Consider the following 17,037-nt stretch of genomic DNA (forward strand, 5'->3'; position numbering starts at 1 on the left):
TTGAAATATGTTTTCATGGGTATGCTTGTCCCTAATGGCACATTTTGGGGAGAGGGAGGTGCCTTCATTATTGTCACTGGGAGACATTGAGGATAAACTCCTGTGGAATGAATTGGAGAAAGCTAACCCTGCAGACAATGACGGCGGAAACAGCAAAGACGCTCCTGTAATTTTCTTCTTTTGGATTCTTTGAATCAGCAGGGAGTTACCAGGGAGTGTAAGCAGTGTGTGCCAGCTCTCCTTAAAAGGGAGGCCACAGGGGATCTCGAAGGACAGACACGGAACTCCACAAAGGACCTTTAGGTTGATACAGTGTGATGAAGTTTTGTCACAAAAGGCTGATGTGGAGTTCGAGGGCACCAGCAAGGTCCCCAGGCTGCTGGAAAAGCAGGAATGTCGCTGTGGGTCAGCTCGGGCAGGTGTCTCGCCTGGCCCTGGTGAACTACTAGGACACTCCAGCTCCAGAACTTTCTCTGAGCGAGCTGGGTGTTGGAAGGTGGCCAGCCCAGCATACAGCCGTGTGTCAGCCAAGGACGGTCTTGGCCTGTTCCAGCCTGCTGCCTGTGGTTTCGCTTTAGCCCGGCTCTGTCAGGGAGTCCTGGCGTCCTCACCCGTGTGCCCACTTGCCCAGTGTAGAGCCGCCTTGGGGGCTGGTTTTGTCCCTCGTCCTCTCCAGAGCTTTTCCACCAGAGAAGGCGCCCTCTATCAGATGTGACCTGAGGAGCCCTGGGTGCCTGGCAGCAGCTGGGAGAGAGAACCCAGGCAGTTGTGCCCGTTCCCAGGAAAGAACTTACGTAGCAAGCATCTTTGCCAACTTCAGTGGAGAAGGTCAGGGTTCAGGAGCTGTGAGCTCTGGTTTCTGAGGGGCAGGATGGGCTCCTGGGCCAGAGAAACTGATCCTAGTTCAGTGCGTGAATCGTGTCAACAGGCTTGGCTCATTTTTGTAAACACCAATCCAGTGAAGAAAGGAATTGCCTTCTTTATTGGTCTATGCGAGCCAAACTAAACAAACCAACCAAAAAGACAGGGCAAACCTGCTTATTATTTTTGTAATTAAACTTATTATTTTGAAGTAATCATAGAACCACATGTAGCTGTAAGTGAAGTCATACCCTTTACCTAGTTTCCCCCATGGTCACATCTTGCAAAACAATAGTAACAGACCAGGAAATTAGTGTCGATAGAATCCACAGCTATTCAGGTTCCAGAGCGTTGTATGTATTCATTTGGGTATGAATTTACTTCTGTTCAATTGTATCACGTGGATAGGTTCCAGTATGCACCACCAGAGTCAAGATACAGAACGGTACATTATAGCCACACCCACTTCAGGTGGCCAAGACAGTTCATGGCAGGCGCACGTGGTTGTCCACGGGGCTGGCTGGCTTCCAAGACGCAGCTCACTCAGAGAAAGTTCGAGAGTTGGCATGTCCTGCCCCCTTCCCAGTCCCTAACCCTGACAGCTGCTAATCTGTTCTCCATCTCTGTGATTTTGTCATTTAAGAGCGTTATATGGATGGAATCAGAGAACATGTAGCCTTTTGGGATTGAGCTTTTTCACTCAGCACAGTTCCATTTGGGATTCATTCAAGGTGTCGCATGTGTCACTAGTTTGTCCCTTTCTACTGATGAGGAATATTCCATTCAAAGATTTTTGACCCAGTTGTAGATGGGAGCACTGGGTAAGAGGAAACCCGTCTTAGAGAAGACCACTCTTCCTCACTTGATGTCAAGGGGAACTGGGCGTCTCTGTCCTCCGCTTAGCTGGCCCCATTTCTCGGCAAATTTCCTGGGGTGATGCTCGGAGTAGCTGGTGCCACATTGGCTTTTCTGGTTCAGGAAACCAGCGGAAAAGCCCCTTTCATCCTGTGAGTTTTGTTTATCTGTGTTGTGTGTTTCTGCAGTGGACTTTGACTGAAATATGTGGAGAAACAAAACTTGACATAAAAGATGATTGAATTTTGACGTTTATTAGCAGTCACGCTATGGCAGCACGTGGGGTGCGGGCCTGATGCACAAAGGAAGTAGAGGCTGTGTCGGCATGGTTTCTTTAGGAGGAAGCCCTGGGCACCTGGGTGGCTTTGGCGTGCTTTCATGAGAACTGTAAAATTATGAGTCCCGAGAATCTTATTTCAAAATGAAAATTTTGAGTTGTCGTTCCTTCAGAAAGCAAATTTGCACCGTGTTTTGAACATATATACATGTGAGTTTATTTACACATTCATCATATGAGTGAGGACAGCATTTATGAATTATTACCCCCATGAACATCCATGCTAAAACGTTGTCTGTACTTTCAAAATTAATGAAATGCAACTGAATCATTAGGTATGTGTGGAAGTTATTTCAGGCTTCCCAGCGTTATTTACTTGATGCCTATGAATGAATAGATAGTATTTACATGCTCTTTTGAGGCTCTGCAGTTCTCTTTGCCTGGAGTAACACTGTTGCTGCTGGTTGCAGGCAGTGCTGCCTGATTTGGGACCTAGGAAGAACCTGGACTGAAAACCCACCTGGTGCTTGGGATGGGCTCACACAGCTGTGGGGGCTGCGGGTGTGCCTAGGTTGGTTGGGCTGTTGGCTTTTCTCTCTTTGTCCTGGATCCCTCTGGGTAAGAGGATGCAGCATTTGTGTCAGAGACCAACACAACCGGGTGGTCTGCACTCTGGTCGGATGTGAAGGGGCTGTTCTGTTGTGGGTGTCGGGCTCTTTGGGGGTTTACACCACTGTGAAGTGTTCCTGACAGCGTCGGAGTGGGGAGTGGGGAGGACTGAGTCAAGACAGATGTTACCTCTGTCTCTGATGGGCTGGGTGGTTTCCACATTCCCAGATGAGACAGTCTCTGAGGTCTCTGGCCCTGGGGTTTATTGTTAAGAATAGAACTGTTGCCCCTAAAGGAAATACATTTTGGCCCCATGACATTACCTTCGGTTAGACCTTTGGGTGCTTCCCTCCAGTGTGTTTGCAGAGCTGTTCTGTGTGCTGTTCCTGAACATGCCCTGCCTTGTCGTAGACATCACATGTTGCAGGTGCAGCCGCTGCGCCATCTGATGGCAGTGATGTACTTCCTTTTAAACTTAAATCTCCCCTGAACCTGGAGGTTTGGGTTTGAATAAATTTAGTTTGAAATAAAACAAAACCTAATTTCTTTAGGCCTTTTTTCTGTCCAGGACTCTGAGTTTTTGAACTCACTTAGTCCTGTTAGTAAGGTGTTTGTGAAACAATAGAGCTATTTCGGTGCTTCCAGTGGGCCGTGCACTGCGTGAGCACTTTACCTGCAGTGTCACCTGTGATGCCCAGAAAGGAGGTACTGATGGTCCCATCCTGGGCTCATCCGTGAGGAAGCGAAACCGGGGGTGAGGGGACTTCTCTAGGGCCGCTCGCAGCCTCATTCCGGAGCTCTTAACCATTAGTTGGTTGGTTCTCTAAGATGAAAGTTGGATTCTGTCTCTGCTCGTGTTGAGCTGACCAACTAACCCAACCACCAACAGGCACAGCAGGCGGTGTCTTCTACGACACTTGAGGGGTGGGGGCAAGGACACAGTGGGCAGCGGGCTCAGCGGGGCTCTCCCGCAGTTTCACTGCCCTGCTCAGCATCCTGCATGTAGCCTAAGGCAGGTCACTTTTCTCGCGAGTAAGTTTTTAGAGATCGTGGACTTGGCCGTTTGATTCTCAAGTCATAATGCCTTTCTTTATGCTTCTCCCTGCTGCTGCGTCTGCAGTCTAATCTGTGGCCAGGAACTTGGCTGGAACCTGTGAAGTCTGCCTGGGCTTCACCCAGTGGTGCTTCAGTCCTGTCCTCTGCAGTGGGCTCTGGGGGACGGTGGGTCCGGAGCTCCCCACTGGGGCTGGGGGATCCCACTGCATTGGCGCCTCCCCCTGTCCGCACCCCCTGGGATTCTCCCAGGTTGATTGGCCACTGGAACTCAGACGTATGCGTCGGAATCCCCAAGAGGGACACCCTTTTTCTAGATTGAACTTGCGTGGGGATAGAGGGGATCCCTTAATTCCTTCGAAACCCACCATGGTAGTGCAGCCATTCTTAGGGACTACCTCCTGATGGAGGGATCGTGCAGTGTTGCCACGGCCTGGGAACCGAGGCAGCCTCTCTCTTCAGCGTTCCCAGCTTCAGTTCCCTCTCTCTTGAGGTAGGAGCCCACAGCATTTCACTGTGCTTTTTTCCAGATTGCAGCAAATCTGTTCTTTGCAGAACATGCAGAAATATAGGAACGTATGAAGAAAATTAAAATAATAGACAATTTTTATGATCTGAAAGACATATTTTAAAAATCACCTTTAATTTTAGCATGGAAAAATAACTTTTAACACTTGGGGTGTATTTTCTGTATCATACATATATGTACACTCTAAAAAAAGAAATTCACTGTTGAAAGAATATTTTAAAATTTATGTAAGATTTGGATTCTATATGTTTGTTTCTCCATTTAGCCTGTAAGTGTTTTTCCTATGTCGTTAAATGTTTTTGAATTTTTAAAACTAAATGAACTGGAGATACAGATATCATATATTATGATATATAGATGTGACTTGATAGCCGCATATCTCTATAGTTAATCGGGAGAGGTAGTTATCCAACTATTTTCTCTTTTTGACATCTTAGATGGTTTCTTATTTTTATGTAAATCTTGACTCCTCATCTGATTACTCTCTAAGGGGTAAAACGGGGTTGGGCGTGGAACCTAAGCTTTCAGCAAAGGTGCCCTCCATTCTCCCACCGCAGTGGGGGTTTGTCTTGCCAACTCTTCAACATGTGGCTCCCTCATCAGTGGGTTTTGTTTTAAAGATTGTTGGCTGATGGGTTTTATGTCGCTGTGCTGAGCTTCAGGAGACCCTCTGCTTGCCGTCTGACCCCGTGGCCCCTGTAAAACAGGGTGTCATTGGGGCGCCTGACAGAAAGAAGCCTAGACAACACCTCTTCCTCTGTGGTGCCCTCTGCTGTACCAGGGAGAGAAGCCTGCTGGGGCATCCTTTCAAGATGCCTGATAGGTTAGACGTCACCACTAGCTCAGCTCTGTTCTTGGACTAGCCCATCTCTCCTTCCATTCCTTCTGACAGGTTCCGGACCATCTCTCAGAGGTTTGCGCACCTGGGCTAATAGCTTTCTTGTTCAGTTACTGTGCGGAACCAGGAAAGGCCATCCATGAGACACCTGCAAGTGTCTTTTTGCGATGTGCGTTTACACCTGTTCCTCTTGCCGGCCACAGGGGCCTGATAGGTCCACTGAGATCTCAGCGTCCAGGTTTCCCGTTCAGCCAGGCTGATTTTGAGGGGGTCCCGGCCCCCTAGCCAGGACTCCTCCCGCTCCTCTGGTCTTTTCTGAGTCAACAGGCAGCTTCCTGGCTTGTCTGACTTTCTTATGTGGACACGTGGGGCACAGCCAAGCTGCTGTGAGCCGAGGGTCAGGCTGCTCAGGCCAGCTGCCTTCCCTTCCAAGGCCAGTTTGGGGTGTGGGATTGCAGCTTGAATTCCCAAAATGACGTCATTGTGTGTGTGGGTTGCTGCTCATGGACTCACTTTTTTTTCCCTTTCAAAACTTGGCCTATGCCAGCCCTGATCAGCAGTACCCATTTATCAGTTTGCTTTCTGTGTTCGTTTTTCCAGTTCTTTCCGTTCCCCTTTGCCCCATCTGGCAGCCTCATGCTCTTGTTTGTGTCCATTGCTGGAGCCACTGAGAGTGGGGCGTTTCTCCAGCAGATTGAAGCCCAGCAAGTGCTACCAGGCTGCTCCTGGTCACCCAGCCCGTCTCAAATCTGCTGTCTCTGAAGGGTACAAAAGTAAAAAGCTGAAGATGGAGCAGAGGAAGGGACACATTAATTGACTGCATCTGAGACAGCACTGAGAAAATATCCTATTTTGTTTTCCTTAAAAAAGTGGCAGAGTTCCAAGCCTTCCCTTACAGCTTTCCACTGGCTGTCCTTATATTTGAAGACAAGAGTTCTAAAATCTTGGCTCTTGGTCCTTTTCACATTCTTAAAACTTAAAACCAGCTGAACATATTTAATATTACAAAATTTCCACAAACATTCTCTCCCTAAAGACTGTGTGTGTAAAGTTTCTGCCTGGAGGGCATTTTTCTTATTGAAGTCAAAACTCTTGGACATTGGGAGATTATAATGAAGTGTTGATTTGACCCTAAGTGTCTCGATGCCAGCTTGGGCTGTGTGGGGACTTGGAAGGAATTAGCTTTCAGGGTTGGCTTTTCTCCCCCATGAATAAAGGATAATTGTTTCAAAGCTAATTCATATGGTTTATTTATTATTAGGCAATAGTGGGTGGAACTGAATCCTGAGAAGGAATAACCTGGCCATGCTGAGGTGAAGGTGTCTCGGGTCACCGTGTGAATTCTGTCTTGGCCGATCTCGGGATGTGTAGCTCTTGGTGGACGTTGCTGTTTCCTGGGTTTTTACCATGTGACAGCCAAACCAGAATTCCACACTGCGTCGTGCCTGATGGGCTGTGTTTTTTGGGGTTGAGTTAATAACCAAAGACTGGGCAGGCGCATAAAATACACATGGGGAGGGAGTGGGGGGCGCCATCCCAGGCCACTTGGGCTTGTTCCTCAGTGTCACCCTGAGGTCCTGGTTAGAGGGCAGATCACACGTGTGGCCCAGCGTGGTGAGCCCTGGGGCAGAGGAGGGGCGAGGCCGAATCCCAGCCGCTGCCCGCCCTACCCCTCCCCTCCCTCTGTTGCTCAGAGATGCCCGTCTGTGCCCCCAGCATGCAGATTGCCTCTCCCTGCCCAGTCTGCTGGTGGCTGCCCCGATGCTATCCCGTTTCTGCTGTGGGTCGTTTTGCACCGCACAGCCTCAGAGCAACTCTGAAGGGGAGGGCAGACGAGAGGTGGGAGTTCAGGGAGTGGAAGGTCACCCTCACGGTGGGAGACCTGCTGAGGGTGGCCAGTGTGTGGGCGAGGAGCCACTCAGCTGGCTGGGCTGGGTGCGGAACAGGGAGCCCAGTGCCCCTCCCTTGTCGTTCTGGAGCAGGGGCCCCGGGTGCTCACGGCACCCTGTGAAAAGCACTCCTGGTGCAGCTGCGTGTGGCCCAAAATTAACGCCTGCGTACTGTCTGTGTGTGTGTCTGTGTGTCTGGCCGGAGGGACTTCTGCTGATACAAGCAGGTCAGTTTTGGAGGGCAGGCATTTGGTTTCTCTGTGAACTTCTGGGTTCCACATCTGCCTGAGACTTCTTGCCATCTGCTGTTCGAAATAGTTGTGGGGATCTGCTATAGATTCATGGGAAGGCCCCTGGCACCCACTTCCCATGCCTTCATGTCCCTATTGTGGCCCCATCACGAGAGTCACTCCATTCTCGCACAGGCTGACACCCCAAAACAGTACTATGGGGCTAGTGTCTGGAGCAGAGGGGTGACTAGATGGAAATAGGGCTTGCGGGGGCTGGACACACAGACCTTCAGGTCACGATGGGCTCCTTGGCTGGGCAGGGTGAGCCTTCTCTGGAGCTGTGGCTCAGGTTCCTTTTCTGTGGGTCCCTCTGGGCAGCAGCCCCAGCTGGGCCGCCCTTCCCCGAGGCACTGTGGGCAGCAGGATGCCATGAGGTGGGGCCTTGCAGCTGCGGGAGAAGGCGCACTTCCTGGAGGCGTCCTGTTAGCAGGGCTCAGTTGTAAATTTGATAACAACGGGAGCCCTCTTGAGAGCGCCGGCCCACCGCATCTGTGCCAAGAGAACATTTACAAGAGAAGGCCAGGATTCTGGATGGCTCTTCACCCAGTCCCCTGTTCTTTTTGGGGCGTAGCCCTGCTTGCATACAACTCAGTGAGGTGAGGATGAGGCCACCCTCCCAGGGGAGCGTGTCGTCTCCTCAGTGACCCGGTGAGGAGTGTTGGATTCTTGTGGTAACTATGAGCCATTTGTCTCATGATATGGGCAGAGATGAGTTTGGTTCTTAGAAGATGCTGATGATGAAAACTTTGTCCTAGAGTCATGTGCCAAGTCTGATGATGACTAGTGTTTACTGAGTACTTGCTGTATGCAGGCTCCAGGCCCAACTTCCTTGTCTCTTTGAAAGGGCCCTGCCCATCTCAGGCAGGACGGAGTCCCAGGGAGTTGTTCATAGTGGCCTGTGGGACCTGGGATTCTTCTGTGTGGTGTCCTGGCAACCCCACACTCTCTCCCTGTCCCCTGCCACTAGCCCTTTACTGCAGTAAATTTGTGACTGTCTTAAGGGATGGTTTTGCGGACTACTTTCTGGTTTTCTGTTTAAGTAGTCACTGTTAATGGGCCCCCTGGATCCGAGGCGAGCACAGTATGGAGAAGGGCAAGCCCCATGGAAGCCTCCAGCAGCTTCCAGATGAGGTTGGTGTTCTCCCGGGCACCCGGGCCTCCTGCGTCTGTTCACGTTTACCGCTTGGGGACTTTTCTCCTTCTCATGAATGCCCAAGCCCAGCACGCTCTTCCTCACTGGCCATCCTGGAGAGGAGGAGGCAGGAACTTCTGCCCTTAAACGGGGTGAAGCAGCCCCCACCACCTGTGGCAGGACAGCAGAGGGGCATTTTCAAGCCTAGATAACCCAAGTGTGAGTCAGTCAGAGCACAGAATCCAGGTGGGGTCCAGGGCAGGTCCCGAGTTGTAATAAGAGCTGGCACATTAAAGCCTTGGATGCAAGAAACAGCATTAGAAATAATTCATGCAGAGTAAGTGCGAGAAAGTGGGCACTTGGTTAGGTAAATGTGCCGACGGTGCTGGCGGAGCCCAGGGGCGACGGTGCTGGCGGAGCCCAGGCTGAGCCGCCCCAGTGCCCTCTCCTCTCTCGACAGTTTGGTTGGTGGAGGGCTTTGATGCTGTGCAGGGCACGGAAGCAGAGCACAGGAGCCATTCCAAAAGAGGGCTGAAGCTCAAGTGAGGGCAGGACTCGTCCTCCTGGAATGAGCCAGGGCGGAGTCTCTCAGACCCTCCTCCAGACCTTTTTAGAGCAAATCTTAGGGTCTAATCAGATTTTCCAGGGGTTCATCTCATTCAGTTTCAGAAAAGTAGGCTTAACTATATACCTAAAATGTAATTTTCATGTGCCTGACTTCACAGAAGAAACTGAAAATCCAGGTGGAGGGGACCCTTCTAGGCATTGTGTCTTAAATTGTTAGTTTCCTGTGTGTAGAAAACCCCAGGTCCACAGCTTTGTTCAGAATCTTCTAGGCTCTGGGTGCTGCTGTTCCTCTCCTGTGGGTGTGTGTGGGGGGGGGTGCCCACCCCTCATTGTCATCACCTGTAGGTGGAACACGTTTACCAAGTGATGCTTAATAGACTTACCCAGGTTGATGGCACAGGCCGAAAGTAGGAGGCCTTCTCCCTGGCCAGAAGCAGCTGAGTCACCTGGGAGCTGACTGGCGTGTCCTCACCGAGGCCAAATTACTCAGTGGAACAGCCTGCTTAGGCTCCTGTGGGTGCTGGTTTAGGAGCGGTGGTGATTTTAATCAGCTAAGTCATTTCTGTGTCGTCTTGTAGACTCCTGGAAGTTCTTAGAGAAATTCTGCCAAGAAAATTTCCCCTGGCGAATCTGCGGGGCGCTGCTCCACGTTGTACTGTCATCAAGCATCTACTGAGACAAGTGTTTTTGAGTTTTTAGCCTTTCTGTAGCTCCAGTCTTTTTAAGTACTTCTTTCTGCCTTCAAGTAACAATGGACGCTTGCTTTAAAGATTCCGACAGTCTCCCAGGCCTTTTCATGTTATTAATCCGCTAAATAAGCCATCACCGTTTGCTCGGGCAGTCTGCAGGCTCTCCCGAATTTCTGGCTTGAAATTCCTTGAAACCTCACCTCCTCTGTGAAGCCTTCTGCACAGGCACAGTTGTCTGTTCCTTGTTTAATTTTACGTGAAGTATCTCAAATTAAGAGTCTGTGCCTGTCACTAAGATTAATTAGATGTTAATATGTTGCTTTATTTGTCTTCAGATCTTTGTTTAAAAAACAAGAAGTGGGCCAGCCCCGGTGGCCTAGTGGTTAAGTTCGGGGTGCCCCAAAAGGGACCACCCCTTCACATATATATGTATACATATCTATGTATAACTTTCTTGTATTTTTGGAGATTCTTTCTTTACATCCATAAACATTTGACTGTCTACCTTGCAAAGCATTGGAAATAGAAGGAAGAAGGAAGCTCATGACATGCAAGGACAAGCAATACTATACAGGGAATATAACTTCTGTTATGCAGTGAATTAGTTAAATATTTGATTTCCTACTATGTTCCAGATATGGAGAAATCCAGAGATGAATATCATGGAATCTAGGTGTTTAACGGTTAGAGACTTGGGGATGGGCAGGGGATGAAGCAGCCTGGCCATCAGAGTAGGGAGGGTGTTACAGGAGATACCTATGAGATGAGTTTTGAAGGGTGGATAGGAATTTGCTAGGCAAACTGTTGCCACCTTAAAAGAATGATCCTTTGGCTGTAGTACGTGCTTAGTTAACGGGAAACTGCACTGAGTCCTTAGACTAAGGCTTGAGACTATTGAGAGCCTATGCCTGTGCCTCCTTTCCTAGCACTTAAGAGGGTAGAATGTGTCCTGCCTCCCCCCCCCCCCCAGCTTCCTTGAATTAGAAAGTCTGGGGTATGAGGTGATGTGGGGGCGCAGTTGGGATGAACTACTCCTTGACCTTGGGTGTATGGTAACCCTGACTGGAGAGGCCTCCCTTTTCCTGAGTAGTTCTTGAGAACCGTTCTGCCGTTGACTTGGTTCTAGTTGTGAAGCAGGAGCCAGCTGATGTCGGAACCCTCGAATGCTCCGCTTCATTACATTACAGAGAGAACCACCCAGCAGCGTGGTTTCCTTTGGAATGGGGAGTGGACAGGCCTGGGAGGTCCAGTGGTTCCTTTCTCTGACTTGCTGCACAATCGTGCAGGACATGTCACAGGATTGGATCTCAAGAGATGAGCCCATTGTTTTAAAAGAGGAGAAAAAAAATCTATGAACTGTATCTTGGCTTCCTAAGATTTGAATGGTTTGAAAAGTAGAGTGTAGCTGGGACGCTGCTTATGGTCATTTCATACATATTGTAATATAATACCATTCGAATCCTGATTGACCATAAGGTAGACTGGGAAAGGGTCGGCAGTGGCTGCAGCAGTTCATTTCCGTGAAACGGACTTCTCCTTTCTCTTGGGACTTGAGAAAGACTACCTTAAGATATGGACACTGCAGTCGCATAGCAACCCCAGTGTTGAAACTCGGTCTGTTCTGCGTGGGAAAACCACAGAAAAGACACCTGGCCGGGTCTGCTGCCCAGGGGTTTGCCTTTTCTGTCGGCCTCAGGACGAGTAACTTCCCCACCTGCCGCTCCCACAGCTCTGTGTGTACAGGAAGTGGTTCAGATAACGTGATGGCACCGTATATTTCCTCTTCATTCCACGTATAGTAAAATAAATGTGAGGGCAGTTTAATGCATCACCTCATTTCATATTGCATTTGCCAAGAAAGTGCAATTTTATTGAACATTAGGATTGAGTTCTTAACTGAGTAATCAATTTCAGTAGTAAGTTAAAATGCCTTCTATTAATGGACAACTGCGACCGTTAATCAGAGTTTCAGTGGATTAACAGTTGTCAGCATTTATGCTAATAGCACTTATAACTTATAAACCATGGGCTTATGAATTGCACTTTATAATTCCATATTTCTCAAACTGTTGGTAATACTTTTTGCTTGAAGGTATCGATTGTTTTGTCCCTTTGCTTGCTTCTTGGAGATGTAAAGAAAGCTAAATGACATTTTCACGCTGATGAGACAATATCACCTTCTGGTTTGGCACACTTGGCTTTGTGTCAAAATAGATGGAAAGGGTTCATTTGTTCTGGTGCTCTACTGTTTAATTTGATCTGGTGTGTGACTAAAGCAAGACAAATAGTATTTTTAATGAAACCATTTAATAACTTCTGGTAGCTTAGAATCGAAGGCATTGGAAAAATGCAATTAAAGGATGGCTAGATGTAAACAGCAAAAAAAAAATCACTGCTTCAGCTTCACTGACCCAGTTCATTTTGCTTTCAGGGTTTCATCGCCTTAAATGGTTTTGAACAAATGAAGCTGGATTCCCTTAAAAAGACAGACGGCCCATCGTGTGAACTGTAGAGTTTGTGGACAGATTTATATTGGTGAGTTATTGTACAATATCTCCAGGTAAAAGTTCAGGTTTTCTAAAATCCCCTTTGGAATGTGTTTTCAATTAGTTGATGACTATGGATCGCCGGCAGCCTCCGGATGTTTCATTGGGATGTCTAATAGCAGGATCATATTGATTGTCTTTCAATTAATTGCATCTGGTATTTTCATTTGTCAAAAGCAAAATACGTGTAATTAACTCTGAAGCAGTATAGTTCAGTGTAAAGTGATTGTTGCTGCTGCTGAAGAGATAAGTCAATGAAAATTATACGACTAGGAAACTTAAGGCACAATGGAAATCGTGTCAGGAGCTCTCGACATATTAATTACAAAGAATAAAAATGAATTAGAGAAATAGTCTCTTGCCACCACAGTGGCTCAAATAAAATGGTAGACGGACGTCTTTGGAAAGAAAACAGCTTGCTGATGATGGCACATCTTTAATGAGCTTAGATTTTTAGAGTCACCAACCTCTAGGATGTCTTGGACAGATAATGATTTTTTCTGGTGGAGTTGACTGGGCGTGTGGGTGTGTGCCGAGGAGAGCATTCCATTCTGTCTGCCCGCATTTGGAGTGTGGTTGAGAAAATATCAATTGATGCAGTTCAGTCCTCCACCCATGGCAAGGTTTGGGGATCCTGAGTTTAGTTTCAACACACCTCTAGCCACTTTTCACAGAATCTGGATCTTACTCAAAGTGGCGACTTCTCAGAAGTGATTGATTTTTATCCTGCTGAAAAAAAATGTTTTCTCTTTGAGCTAACAACATCAAGAAAAAAGAAATGTGTGAGCAAATTGTCTCAGTGTCCTCTCCGTCAACCCCCTAGGCTGTTGCCTGAAGTGTTGCGTGGACAGAGTCTCTGGCTCAGAGAAAGGTCGGGTCCACCACTGGTGCACTTAGGCCTAACTTCCCTCAGGGCTGTGAGCACCAGTGGGCAGCCGCCTGGGGGCCGAGCTGACCCTTATCCTGAACCCAACCAGCTGAGTGGCTTGTGGCCTGGGGAAGGGTCTCATTCTGTGTCTCCCTCCCTTTTCCCATGGAGCAGGGTCAGTTGGTGACACTGAGGCAGCTACCCAGGACCTAGGCCTGTTGAGTCTGCTCACCGACAGGTCACCTCTTCTAGGCATTTGAAAGCCTTTTTTGTGAATTGAGTGGTTGGCCTGGGATGGTCACCAAGATCCCTTGTCTTTTAAGATTTAGTTTGATGTAGAAGTCTGGAAACTTTCTTAGGAGTGATCTGAGAAGGTTTGCCCGGCAGAAGGCCACAGCAGAACATGCAATTCACAGAGGGTTACTTATCAGGGGAGACTCTGTGATCCTTGAACAATTCTGAGAATCTTATCAGTGGGAAGTTGAGAGACTAGAAATATCGTTGAACCTTCTTTGAGGGGAACATGGGTGTATTTATTAGTAAGTCATGATGGTCACTCAACCGTATACATCCAGTTTTGCCTTTCAAGGCCAACATTTATTTATTTTCTGATTTTCACTCCTCCTTCTTAAAAAAACCTTTTCTCTTTAGACCCTCTGTGCTGGACTCTGCCCAGGATTCTCAAGCAGAGACATTGTTGTACAAATTCTTTGTGAGCCTTGGGTTGGCAGGTGTTAGTTCCAGTATTGAGTGCTGGGGCTGAACATGTTTTCAGTGGGTCACAGTGATGGAAATCCGTCTGACTTCCATAGGTGTCCATTCCCATGTGCGAGCGCTGGCCATGCCCAGTCCTGGAGTCCTTCATCGAAAGGTGCCCGAGACTCACCTGCTGGTGGGGGATCATCTCGCATGGAGAGTCACAACTTGAGAGTGAGGCTTGGTACATTTTGCAGACACTGTGGAGTTGAAAAACTGCTCTAAAGATAAAAATGTGGTAATTCATAGTGTAAGGATGCAGTGGGCTTTTTTAGTATCAAAAATGGTTGAGTAATGGCGTTTTCATTTGACTCAACTAATAATTGAACCACTGCAAGATTCTGTTTAGCAGTGGTCTCCATCTCAGGGAGAGGAACGTTAACACTGCATAATAAATTCATCCAGTATCAGAACAAAATTGCAGTACAATTCCTGATAAATTTTCCCTGAGCACCAAGCATGCTCAGACACTTGGCCTTTGTTGCAGTTCCCAGCACTTCTGCGTTTTTGGCATAATTTTGGGTTACAGTTTTTGATAGCATTCTGGAAGAGCTTGAGTGGCTCAGTACAACACTGGAGTTGGCCAGAAGTGGAGGAGGGCCACTGTGCCAGGAGGATGCCTTGTGGTGTCTACAGCCACATCCACATTGACTGTGGCCTGTTGGCCTGGCTGCCCCACCAGCACTGGGCATCCTGCCACGGAGTTGACCTTTGCCCCTGACCACCTTGCATAGACTCACAGGGCAGAGTTCTCCATGTCCCCAGAAAGCACATGTTAGCCCTTGGACCTCCTCTGTATGGCCAGTAAGTTGTAACCCACTTTTTGGATGGCTGCCCACTCACCTCCACCTGTGATTGATGCATACCAAGACAAGAGGAGCATCTTGGATTGCAGCTGGAGGGAGGACCACATGTGGATTGTAAGTTGATAACTTACCTGTGGAGGTCTCTCGTTTTTTAATGTGGGCAGAGGAGAAGGAAGTAGATGAAAAACACAAAACTCATGAAAAGTCACAGCCTCAGGATGGCAAACCTGTGAGGCACTAGAACCATTTATACATCATTTTTGTCCTCTTAGTATTTTTGAATATGTCCTGATTTAAAAGCATTATATGCCTGTTATTCTAGACTTGGTATTTAGTTTGTGGCTTTTTGTTTTTTTAATAACTTCAAATCAAACATTTCATCTTTCTCCGCCCTAAGAGACTCATTTTGTCATTACTGATGAGTGATAACATGCTACATTTGGATCTGTTGCATTTTGTTCTGCTTTTACTGTCTGTTCTGTATGTTGTTACTTGTTATAAAATGAAAACCCAAAGTGCCCTGTGGTTTGCTGCCTTCTCCAGGAAGCAGAGTTGGTTTTCTGTCGGGTCTGATGGATCATTGTTTTTCTTGTACTGTTTTGTTATTAAGCATTATTATTTGCAGCAGCACCCAGTTACCATGTGATTTTAACAAAAGCATCAGGGGAAAATAGGCACTTTTTGTTACATGTCTACAAATAAGTAGAAATGCAAATCAAAGCCCTTAGCTTTTGTTCTGAAAGATGATGGTGGAGTAGTGGTGGCATTGGTTTGGCAAAGACGTGATAGCCTATCCGGCTGCCTGCACCCAGAGAAGCTTGTGCGCTGCGTTATTTTGACCGATTGTGATAATGTTGTAGAAGCTTGATCTGTCTCACGAGGCCCCAGGGAAAGATGATCTGAGGTCCCTGGGCACTGGTGAGATGATGTGCTTGGTGGTGGGGAGGTCCTTGCTGCCGTGGGGACTGGGCTGTGCCAACCATCTGAGGTGTGGCTTTTAGCATGCCAGCGGGGTTAGGTTGAGGTCCTCATCCTAGTCATTAGGACCTCTGCCCTGTTTCTGCCAGGACAGATTTCTTCCCCCCGAAACAGAAGGGAAAGTATCGCCTTACTCCAGAAACAAAGACTGTCCACAGTTGAGGAGAGTGGAGGTATGTGGCTGTGGCCATGATGGTCCTAGCGTTGTGGGCTCCCATGGTCCTCCTGAGCTCTTGGCCTGCCCTGGTCATCAGCCGTGCGGTGGCTTCCATCCAGCTGCCTTAGGGATGTGTGATCCTGCTCCAGTTTTTGACCAGAGGTACGACTGCCAGTGTCAGAAACCACAACCGAGAGGGAGATACGCAGGGCCTTTCTTCTCCAGGGGAACTCTGTAGATGAGAAGCAGCCAGGGGGCCGCGGCAGGGGCGGTGGGGAAGATGCTGGTGGAGCTTCAGCCAGCTCTCTGTGGAGAGGGAAGGAAGGGCCCCAGCTGGAGCTCTGGGTTCCTGGTTCTCATTTGGATTTTATTCCTGAGCCACAGAGCCAAGCTCACATGGGAGCCATTCTCTGGGGAGTGTTGATTCAGCCCTTGCTTGTCCTTTCTTTCTGAGAATCTCAAAATCCTGGCACCACTCCCGATAGGAGCAGCGAGATCATTCACCTAGTCCCCTTGTTTCTGTTTTCAGAGGCCATTCTTGTCCACAGTCACACATGCTCATGCCCCCAGCCCCTGACTCCTCCTGGTGGGTCGTTTTCTGCTCTGTTAGTGCTGTTGCCCACCTCCCTCCCGTCATGACTGCTGGTTCTAATCAAAGTTGATTTACCAGCCAGGGAGGCACGGAACGAAACAGAGGGTCTTAATTTTCACTCTGTCATTCAAGTGTCTGGAATAAGCAAGCCTGTACTTCCTGAGGTTCCCTGCCAGGGTGGGTCTGCCGAGTTGTGCTCCTCCTGGAGGGCCCAGCTTGGGAGGGATGGCTCCTTGCTGTGCTTCTGGAGGACAGCAGAGCCCCCGGCCCTCTCTCCCATGGTAGGGTGGGCGTTGTGTCATTATTGGGCACACCATCCAGGCATTATGCTGGAAACGTAGGTGTGTGGCCCACCTCTCTTCCCAAGATCCTTGTGACCTTGGCTAAGACCCCTGTTTTATTAGGGAAGCACTTGATGCTCAGAACTGTTTGCCAGCACATGGAGCCTGCAAGTCGACCTGGGCTGGGACACCAACTGATTTGCCCTTGTCCCTTCTGAGACACTGCAGAGGTGTGACTGACTTTGCTAGTACTGCAGGATCCCTTGGTGGTCGGTGATGACCACCAGGGGCCACAGCTCTCTGGGAAGTCCTGTTCTCAAGTGTGTGATGGAGTCAGTCCCTGCTCCTGAGCACTTGGTTCATGTGAAGTGCGGGGCTGACGTGGGCTGCTGCTTGCCCCCGAGGGTGTGGCTGTGTGCTGGACTCAGTAGGCAGAGAAAGCCCCTCTAAGGCCAGCCATGATG

The 17,037-nt window shown here is 48.6% G+C and overlaps 1 protein-coding gene across 21 annotated transcripts in view; it reads left to right on the forward strand.

Moving 5' to 3' along the window:
* Positions 1–17,037, forward strand: part of CTBP2 (C-terminal binding protein 2) — a 166,114-nt gene that overhangs the window by 37,303 nt on the left and 111,774 nt on the right. For 20 of the 21 annotated variants that reach the window (XM_023637395.2, XM_070254238.1, XM_070254503.1 and 17 more), the window contains one exon: positions 12,021–12,124. The exons of the other annotated variant lie outside the window; for it this stretch is intronic. The gene's annotated coding sequence lies outside the window, so the exon portion shown is untranslated. The remainder of the gene's footprint in view (positions 1–12,020; positions 12,125–17,037) is intronic. 21 annotated transcript variants of the gene reach the window in all.

The sequence above is a fragment of the Equus caballus genome, chromosome 1 (assembly GCF_041296265.1).
Source record: "Equus caballus isolate H_3958 breed thoroughbred chromosome 1, TB-T2T, whole genome shotgun sequence".
NCBI lineage: Eukaryota > Metazoa > Chordata > Mammalia > Perissodactyla > Equidae > Equus > Equus caballus.